The sequence below is a fragment of the Excalfactoria chinensis genome, chromosome 7 (genome assembly GCF_039878825.1).
Source record: "Excalfactoria chinensis isolate bCotChi1 chromosome 7, bCotChi1.hap2, whole genome shotgun sequence".
In the NCBI taxonomy this organism is placed as follows: domain Eukaryota; kingdom Metazoa; phylum Chordata; class Aves; order Galliformes; family Phasianidae; genus Excalfactoria; species Excalfactoria chinensis.
This window is the reverse complement of record NC_092831.1, coordinates 30,396,049-30,406,945: the sequence shown is the minus strand read 5'-3', so window position 1 is coordinate 30,406,945 and position 10,897 is coordinate 30,396,049.

Genomic DNA, 10,897 nt, shown 5'->3' with positions numbered 1-10,897 from the left:
CATAATAAAATGATAGAGCATCATATCAAACGTGGTGAGGTTAAAAACCTTTTGATGTACAAGTCTGGTCGCCTTCCTTTCAAGCAACGGCATTTCACTGGTTCACATTCCGAACAATCTCTGTTGCCACCCAGATGATGTAAAGATGAATTTGTTTAGTTCGTTTCTTTCAAGAAAGCTCATCTTCTGCAGAACCAGTGAAGCCTACCAATTTGAGAGAGAAGCTGTTTGGATAACTACCTCCCAGCCTGCCATCGTGAGTCAGAGCTGTGAGAATACTGACTCAGAACGCTGAGAACCTTGACATGGGCAAGCTGTAAGAGCTGCAGTATATATATCATACACTAATATATATGGTAAAATTAAAATATAAAAGGCAGATAACCTGTTTTTGAGGGTCAGCCTCGCCAAATTTCTACTAGCAGACATTGTATGGGAATAAGGCTTTGTCTCAGATGACATTACATATCCCCTCACTGAGGCACAGAGCACCCAGGGGCACGCAGAGCAAGCCTGTCCCTGTCTCAAACCTGTCTGGAGCCCAGAGTCCTAATGACAATGAAGAGCTGTCTTTCAGCTGGGTGAGGGCTGTGACCATCAACAGGTGACTTGCAACTGCATAGGAGACATGGGTAGCATTCAAGAAGCTGCCTTTCTCTATTCATGTCTCTAGCAGAACATGCCACCCTTCTGCCAACTATGATTTATTACTTACAAAGGGCAAAAATGTGCTTCCCACTGATCCTCACCTGGTTCATTAAGGATATTGTTGTGTGTTTACAAACGCCAGGTGGTACTTCCCTGTGTTCAGCAGCACTGAATTTATAAAGCATCCTTCTACAAGACGCAAACAGGGAACAAACATCACAGTCAGTTAACTATTTCTCAGCTCACGACGATTTCTATGTTTCAGATAGAGGTTGCATCCTGTTTTAAGATAGTTGAACAGCTGGTCTCCCTCAGTGGAATCCTACGGAGCCCCCGTCTGTTCTCAGTCATATAACCACAAAAGCTGAGGACCTCAGCATGGCTGCACACCAGCTATGCTAATTGCCACCATCTTCCAAGCATCATCTCCATGAAGAAAACCTTCAGAGCTTTGTGACAAGAAAGGGCCTCAAACCTCTGCCACCATTTCCTTAGCAGAGGCAAAACTGACCACAGCAAAACAGACCTCAGCAGCAGTGATAACAGTGAGCTCTGCACCTCAGTGGCACTGCAGGCTTCAGATGATTGCCTTCCATCTCCGGAGAAGCTACCACTGCCTGCCTTAATGTTTACTCCCTTCACTCCCAGTAAATGCACATTGCCTGTGCTGACTCCCCAGGTAAGCAGCTGCTACTCTTGTGAGCAGGAGCAAAGCACATCAAGGGAGCTGTAACACCATGAAATAAAGACACGGATTACCACAGTTCACGACAATGGAAATCTTCCTCAATTTTGACATTATTTGTCTTTTTCTTCTAAAGGGAGCATCCTCTCCATAAACCCCATAGACTTACACTTCATATTTGTTGCAGAAGGAGAACAAGCGAGACTGATGTTTCATATAAATGGATTTTCAACAACCCCATGAGTGCGTGGGGGCACTGATGTTCAGCAACCCCCTGCAGAGCTGCCAGCACCCACAGACCCATCTACACAAGCACAGGCTACGCTGACCTGGAACACCTTGAAATAGATATGATTCATCTGTAAGAAATGACGGCAAGCATTTCCAACCCCCTCCAACTCCTCCCCCCCCCCCAAAGCCTCAAGCAAGAGGAGAGATTTCCAATAAAACAAAAAAGATGAAGAAAAGCACCTTCCACTGAAACAAAACACTCCAGCAAAGCTTCCACACCCCCTGCTGTGGTTTCTAACTTCTCATCTCAGCTCTCACTGGCCTCATGACCAGCAGCTCCAGGATGCCTATGGCAGGGAGTGCATCCCCCCAGCCCCCCTATGCTTGATGCAGAGGATGCAGACAACAAGCACAAATCTGTGGCTCCCAACGAACTCCCCTAGTATGGAGGGCTCCAAAGGCACCCAACAGCCACCCGTCCTCAGCAGCATCACAGATGGTGTGATCATTGTAATTAAAGCAGAGGCAAGCGTCACAGAAAAGAAGCAGCTAAATTACAGGTCTGAGACGTGGGGAGCAGCCCCTGTCTGCCAGCATGACAACCACAGGCAGTAGGTGAAGCCTGGAGCTCAGATACTCTGCAATTGCATCCAAATCTGAGAACAGATAGAAATAGTTCTTTGCCTCCAAAAAGTCACATAGCCATTTGTTTTCTCCCCCTTTCTAGTCCATGGCTTGTGATGCAAACATATTCACAGTCAGTGATGCCTTTCTCCCTGCTAGTGTGCTCTGTGTAGCAATTGCATCCACGAGCGACCCTGCAGTCTGCAAAGCATCTCAGTACTGTGTATCAGTAAACCATAAAACACCCCTTGCGTAGAGCAGATAAATGCCCAGAGAAGAAAAGCCCCGTGATATCGTGTACTTGTTTTAATCTTTCTTAAACAAAGCTATTTGCCAGCTGACACACAGGAGAAGGCTCAAGGGGAGACAAGCCCCAGTCCTCCTATGTGAACACCACTGCCATCCCAGCAGGGGTTTGAGACCACCCTGGAGCATCGCTCAGGAAGAAGTTAAGCATGTTGGTCTCAAGCAAAACAACACCCTGCTCACCAAGCATGCCTTGCCTTTCCTAATGAAGCATCTCCAAGCACACAGCTGAGGCGGAGAGACAGGTGACTATCTCCCTTTACTTCCGTCTACCCCATCACCCCTATGGCAGTTGGGCCATTGTTGGAAGGCAGAGGAAAAACAAGATCCTCTTCCTTTAAGGTAATTTCAAGCTTACGGGCACAGGAACAGGCCAAGGCCTGGCTGTATGAACCAGATCACCCTGGTCTCCCTAAGGAAGCTGAAGTGGGATCTGATGCCTTAGATACAGCAGTGATAGGCATCACAGAAAGGATTTAATTAAAAAAATAATAATAAATTAACATAAAAAAAGAAATAGAAAAGCAAACCCACAAGAGTTGACTTTTCTGTGAGCATGTGGGCATGACCCTAACCCCACAGAAACACGTGGGTGTTCTGCAATCATTTTCACTCCACTTGGATCTTCTCTCCTCATCTTGCCTCCTGTCTTCCCATCCCTCCCTCCTCTCCAATTTCCTTCCCCTGCTAGGTTGGTGCCCCCCAGTCACCCATCCCCATCTGCTTGCTGGCCGCCCTCCAGCCCCAAGCACACCCAGCTCCCTCCCACATCAGCAGGAGCACAGCATCAATGGTTGAACACACACTAGGCCACCAGGAAGGAGCTACCTCACAGCCTGCGCCTTTAAGTTCATTTTACTATCGCAGCCATTTCACTCAATGCTTAATTGCAGCCATCTCTCCGCGTCTGTCTCAGTCCGACACCCACAGATGCAGCCTCCCACGCCGGCCCACGCTCTGACTCATGCTCAGAGCAGTTGTCAAAAAAACTCCGCTCCCCGCCGAACGCTCCCTTCAAACGCGTGCTGCTACTTTGATCTATTTCCATAGAATCCTGTGACTCATTGGAGCCGTCTCTGATCTCAGCCCCGCCGACCGGAGCCCGCACGGGTGTTGTTTTTGCATGAATTTGGCTTGTGCAGAGAGCGGACCCCGCTGCGACGTACGGCTATGTGGGAGCAGAGAATTCCTGGGAGCGTCTGCCATAAATGAGTTACCCAGAGAGTCATTATTTCCTATTCAAACAGAACTGGTTGTGCTCTGAAAATAATATCACAAGGAAAGAGTTATTCTCAGATGTGAAGTCACAGCCACGCTCTGAAACTCCCCGTCATTTAGAGGCACTTCAGCAGGCAGCCTTCTCCACTTCAACAACGCAGGTATCCCCCTCCTCACCTTACAGCTGGCAAAGTAGTGGTACCAAGCACTGAAACGCCCGCTCTGGCAAGAGCTGGAGCCAGGCTGCCACCAGCAACACAGATTAATTGATAGGCTTGGCAACATGGAGACAACAGTCACTCCAAGCTACAGAATGACTCAGAAGTCTCCCCTTGCTCCATAGGTACAAGTAGAACTCAACCCCCTGCTGTAAAGCACAACCAAAAGCCAAGTTTTGCTGCCCAACTAAACACTTCCCAATAGCCAGGACTTGGGTGCATCATTCCCATGGGCACCTGCAGCACCACATGCATGTACCAACACTGGTAAACCAGATTAGAGTAAATATGATTCAGCACATAAAGCCAACATACCTAAACCAGCCATACACAGTCACTCCTGAGAGCCAGGCCTTCACATTTCAATAGCAACATGTAACTCACAGAGTGTATTCCCACCTCTTTAACATCACTAATGCCGATAGCACCTCCTATAGATAGAACACACGACCCAGCAAAGCACAGCCTGAGTATGGATACACCCACAATTGGCTTCCCGGCTCTTTAAGACCCATTAGGCGTCTCTCTGCACAAATGGGAACCGAATCACTGCTGAGAGACTGCCGACATCCTGCTGCAGTGCAAATGAGCTCAACACAAGACAAGGTGGGTGGCAACAGGCCAAACTTGCACGAGCTGCAAGACAAGTGCCAACCTCACCTGCACTTCACCTCTGCATAACAAACAATGGCAGCAACAAAGACATCTTAAAATCTCACCAAACCTTGATAAGGAATGAAGCTGTATTACCTCCTTCTGGCGACCTCGGCCCCTTTGCTCCCAAGGAAAGGTCTTGATGCAGCAAAAGGAACAGAGCAAATAAAAAGGACAGAAAAAAATAGGCTTTTAAGCTTCTTTTCAGAGGAGTTCTACCAAAGTTACTCTCCAACAACAGGCAAGTTCCTGTATGTATCCCAGCCTGCCCAGGGCAAGTCTTATTAACCCCAGGTAATGGGCAACAGCTGCTTTGACTTTCACAGGTGCACTTTAATTCCAAGCTAAATGAGAGGGGGGAAAAAAAGAAATAGAAAAAAAGAAATGGCTGTATTTACAAGTAACTAAGGATGGTAGGGATGTGGCAAGCAAGACTCAAAGATGATCTGTGATATAAGATATCTTCTGCCTTCTTTCTTCTTTGCAGGAAGTTACTCTGTATTCATACCATGTTATCAAATTGGAGCTCCAAACAGCACCAGAGCCCTGCTCTAGAGAGCTGAAAAATACAAATGAGTGGGAAAAGAAGGAGGAAAAGGTATTAAGACAGAGGATTGTCTCTGTACAACAGTTCACAAGGAATATTTGCTGCCTTGGGAAATGTGTGATGAAAAATACTCACCACAGTGACTGGAGCATGCCCTGTGTAGTTTGTTTCTATAAGAAGCAGAAGGCAAGTGCAGTCCCTATGGTAGAAAACCAGTAGGTTTTACTCTCTTCCCCCTTATCCTGCTATAATAGAGGACGCTCTCCTATTTGCCTTGGTCTCCCATTGTAGCACCAGCAGGACCTAAGACGCTGAAGAAAAGCAGAAACACAGTAGAAAACAATGAGACACCTCCACTGGCTGGCTGTCAGGGAGCTCGTATCCGGGGCATCTCAGCAGAAGCTCCCTGAGGTCTAGAAGGCGGCTCTCCAAAGTTCAGCCCTAACTCCATGACCAGGGCATTTCCACAGCCTTACTCTACAAGGGGACGTGGGTGAAGCCCGAGGCATCCCTGTGGGACACAAGAGGGCAGCCATGCCTCTGTCCCCTGACATGGAGTACGGCTTTCTTCCCAGGTACAACCTGTTGAGAGCTTTTCAGACAGAAGGGCCCAGCGGAGAGCACCTGGATTCAGCTTCTAAACCCTGTTTTTTGAGTGGTGAAACCAGGAGAGATCGCTGCAAGCCGAGGAAAAGCAGAGAGAGATGTTTTCTGAGCCCAGAAAGGAATGGTTGCTCTTAATATAGCAAGGGTAGTAATATAAAAAGAGTTTTCCTATCTCCCACCTCCTACAGACATGCTTATTTTAGTTCCTGGCTACGCCCCCCAGCACACAGAACACCACCAGGGCTGCCAAATGCCTGTTTTGGGAGCTAGTCTGCGTAAGGGGAACAATTAAAGTCTTGTTTGTCGCTCCTCACTGGAGCACTTGGGGCTGAGGCTGGCCAGAAACCCCTCATGCAGATATAGAAGGCTCAGCTCGCTGCTGGCAAGTGGCTCGTGGGCCCTTGTGGGTCCTGGCCATGAAGTGAGCCAGCAACACAGGTGATTCACAGCACCCCCAGCACATCAGGATCCTCCTCCCAGCAACAGGGAGCAACACTCTTATATCATCCCTAATCACAGATGTAACTGGATGCTTTCTATCCCAAAGGCACTTCCAACAGAACTCAACCTTCAGGGCAAACACATGGGTTGAGGAAAACTCAGACTCTGCAAATGAAGGGTTCTACATTAAACAGTGATCAGTCTCATTTGACGGAGTTTCCCTCACACAACAGTATTTTTACCTATTAAACGGGATGTCAGCAGTAGTTATTGTATCATGTCATATTATGACAGGAATAATAGATGAAATACTCTCGTTTTATTTTCCATTACAATCACTAGGAGCAGCTGTTATCTGGTACCATTCGAGACATCTTCCCTTTGTGCCTAGATCAAAGTGGCTCCTGCTGGTGCCCTACGAAGCTGTCAGATCCTTTCCTTACCACACCGACCCGAGACACTTTCATCTAGGCCCAAAGGGAAGGTTGTTCAATCAGCGTCAAGCACAAGCTGCTCTTAATTAAAGAAATAATTGCTTAAGCTCTTATGTCATGCTGGGATGTGTCAGTAGCTGTAAGGCCCACAGCGCGGTGCCTCTGCAGTTGCGACGTGAAGGACTGCAATGGCAAACCATCTCTATTATGGAACACCCAAATTCTCCTCAAAAAGAATAAACTGAAGGGTGTTTTTTTGTTGCTGTTGTTCCGATATTCCAGCCTGGAGAAAACCGCAAAGAAACAGATGATTCTTGATTTCACAAAAGATGGGGACTAAGAGCTCCTTGTTTGCCCTCTCATCTCTTCCTCCAAGGATGGCTCCTGCATTCCAGGAGATGTAAAGCACAGCAGCTGGATATTAATGGAACTTGGCATGGCAACCATTTGGGGCTTTTTTTAATTAACGCCGTACCGTATTACAACAAGGAAACGTTTTCTCCTCTTTTATTACCACCCCAACCCCGAGCCAAGTATTAAATAAGACTTAATTTAATTACTTCTTGCATTCTCCCCTCTTGCAGGATTATTCAGTAACACGAGGTCCTTCCCCAGCTCCCTTTCCCTCAGTCAGATAAAAATCCTGCTGATGGCAGTGGGAATGTTTGGGCTCCTCATTCACATGCACACTGTGGTGCCGTGAGATGCAGAGACATTTCCACCCCGGCTCACCTTGGCTCTGCCGTGCTCTCCAAGGGGCTCGGTGGCAGCTGCTCCCCATGATCCTCTCACCCCCAGCTCTCTCCTGGAACACCCAAACCTGCAGCTGAAAGGTCAGGGTTTGCAGCTGGCACCATCCCCCTCCCTTCTCTCACCTTTTGATGCCAGATGAGGAGAGCTGGTTGTCCTTACCTTTGTACCGAAAGGAGAGGGGAGGTGGAGCTCCATCCTCCATCTAAAGGTGATGAACCCAGTGTGGGATGGGGCAATTAGCCCTTCAGACAGCCACAGGCATGCATCCTGCTCCTTCCTCGTCCTGTGCGGTGGCACAGTGAGATAAGTGGTCCCAGCAGAGGTGATGCCATGGTTACTCATGTGATGGGCAGCCATAGCAAATGGAGTCAGAGCAGGCTGCTCACCAGCCTGCCAGGTGGGCTCTGCGTTAGGGCCAGTTCTCTGCAAGGTTTTCAGTGATGGCACAGAGACAAGATGTGAGCACGTATTAAGTTTGCTGACAGCACTCCATTGGGAGGAGCTTATGGTTCCCTAGAGGGCAAGGAGGCCTTTCAGGGAGATCACAACGAATCAAAGGGCAGGGCCACCACCAGCTGCATGACTTTTAACTAGTGCAAGCGTTGGATTCTGCTCCTGCAAAGGGGCAGCCCTGGCTGAATGGACAGACTGGGGAATGAGAGGCTTCCCTGCAGAAAGGGCTTAGGCTGGCTGTATGTACAGTCTGAGCCAGCAGTGTGCCTGGAGCCCAAAGGGCCAACCCTGGGGGACAGCAGGCCCAGCACTGCCACCAGGTGAGAGGAGGGGTTGTCTACTGTGCTCTGTGCCGTGCAGCCTCACCTCCAGCACTGGGTGAGGGATGGCTGCCACAGTGTCAGAAGGACATAATCTCCAACTGCTTTCTCTGAGGTGATTTCCATTCCACACAGGTGCAATGCACAGCTTCTCCTTGCCAGGAAAGGGGACAGGGTAAGAACTTTGCTCCTGTCTTTACCGAATCCAATCTCATTTGTACTGGATTAAAATCACCTCATTGCCTGAGAGAAGCCAAATCTGCATCTTCCCTGTCACAGCACTCACAGCCCTGTTGCTGCTGCAGGGCAGCACGCGTCCTTCCCATCACAGGAGCCTGGGGAGATGCTGGGGACAGGCCAGGCTCGAGAATCTGTCGCCTTTTTTGCTTTGTAGGGGCTCCTTATCCTACAGGCAGCAGCAGATGACCTGGAGAAGGCAGCAAGCGATAGGGAAGGAGGAGGAGGGGACGTGGGTGAAGGCGTAGGTGGTGCCACATCGCACGATTCTGCTGGCGCCGGGAAGGGATGTGGAGCGCCCGCTTCCCAGTCCTACGCGCTCACTGGGACCATCTGTCCTCCCCCAGGCGGCAGCCCCGGGTCGGAAGAGAGGTCCTGTAGGGGGGGAGGGGGGCAGGCGGTGCTGGAGAGCACGAGCCTTCCTATGTTCCCCTGAACGGGCTGCAGCAGCCCGCAAGGAGCAGCTTTCACAGCCGTTTCAGTAACAGGGACCTTAGCACGAAGAGGTGGGCGGCTGTGCCCAAATTCAAGCGAGTGTCTGCTGAGCAAACCATCTCTCAGGTGCCCAGAAGCGCCTCAGCTGCTCGGCCAGCCGCAGCGAGCAGCAAACCAACCAGCTGCCCCGTGCCGTGGGAATGCAAACTTCAGACGTGATGAAGGGCCTGCGTTGCAAGCCGGCCATCTGCGTGCCCACGTTTCTGCCCGTGAGCCACGGGTGCCAGGCAGAGTCATACACGCCCGGTCTGCTTTCCACGCCGTGGCACCCAGGGCTCCTCCTTCGCCCCACGGAAGGTTTCTGCCCGTGCATCAGCACGGAGAACAAAGCGAGGGCTGTTTCGCCGCAGGATTTAACCACCTGTTGTAATACTTGTGTTGATCTAATCTTTTTGGTTTAATTAAAAGCCTCTCGCTCGGGTTGCAGGGCTTTTTCCCTTTGCACAGGCTCGCCACCTGTTTCACAGGCTCCGGTGTCTCCGCCACGGAGGTGAGGACAGAGCTCTCCCAGTTCCCCAGCCGCATGCAAATGGCTGGAAGGGATTCAACGCGGGGCTGAGCGCCTGCAGAAAAGCCAAAGCCTGGTTGTGCCGGCAGAGCCCCGAGCCCACGGAGCACCGAGCCGGCTCGCTCCCGAGCAGCCTGTGCAGCACAGCGTTTACGAGCGGCAGCAGCAGCAGGAAGGGCCATCTCGCCCAGGATCCCGTGGGCGTTTCACACGGCCCCGTTTAAGCAGTCAAGCACCGATTTGCAAAGCGCGAGTTCCCGATGGCGGGGCGGTGAGTCATTCCAGGCTTTCAGAATGCGTAAATGAGCTCACGACGCGCTCTCCGTGTCACCGCCGGTTTGCCCTGCGCTCACCGGGCTGCGAGGCCGAGCAGGAACCTCGGAAAACCCTGCCCGCTCCGCTGATGGAAAACGCGATCGCGTTTCTGCTGCAGCACATGCAGAGTTAAACGGGTTTCTTCCCGTGTTGGGTTTCACCGGGCGCTTCTGTGCAGCTGTACAACCCAGCGCCGCTACGTTTCACACAGCCCGTTTGTGAGCAAATAATAAGCAAAAGCGAGTTTTGGCTACTCCGGCTTTTCCAAGGTGATTAAAGAGTTTTCTAAACGGCGCTGAGAACGAAGCTGTCTGAAATCCCCGGGGGCATTAAGAACTTAACTGAGCACGCACACATTAAAACAATGCAGTCGGGATTCAGATTGACCAAGCAGCAGCAGAACACATTTCAGGAAGCAAACACCGCTGACTGCAGCTCCTGGGCACGCAGGAGGGGGCCCAGCCCTTGGCAGGGTGCAGGTGGAGCAGCCCTTCCTGCTGCTCTCTCTGGGACGTGCGGACCCCCAGCACCGTTCTGCACGGGCAGGCAGGGTGAGAGCGGAGCCGTCGGGCACTGGGAGCCGTCCCTCCCCACCAGCACAAGGAAATGCGTGCTTCGTGTTCTGCTCCTTCTCTGCCCACAGAGTTCTTGTTCGTGGTGGCGCGTAGGTGTATGTGAGGGATTTATCCTTTCCCCACTGAATCACGGCAGCACAACATCTTTTCAACCCTTCTGTACAAGCTGAAAAGAGCCCTGTGTTATTTCTCCTCTTTTGCTAGCTGAAGGAAGCACCCAGAAGCAACGGGCTGCACCCAGCTGGGAGCCAACACACCCCGCCTCACCCCACAGCCCCCCATAGTCACAGGGATAGTCCTGAGCAGACCTTCCTGCACTGCAGCCGACCCTCAGCTTTGCACACACTGCCTTGTAGTAACTGCCTTGTACTTTCTGTCCCACAGTAGCACACTTACATGGTGCACAGCTCACTGCTTCTTCCACGCCGCCTTCTAGCACAGGGCACAATCATACTCTAAGCACAGAAAAAAAACCAGCAAACCTTAAACTGTTTGTTCAGATTCCCCACATCTGAGCTCTTCTTGCCTGGGTGGGGAGGAGGGATGAGGATCAAACTCACCAGGCTGAGTGCTTCTCTCTGCTTTAGACTTGCACGGCCCCTCTGCAACCTGGATGGCTTGTTTCTTCC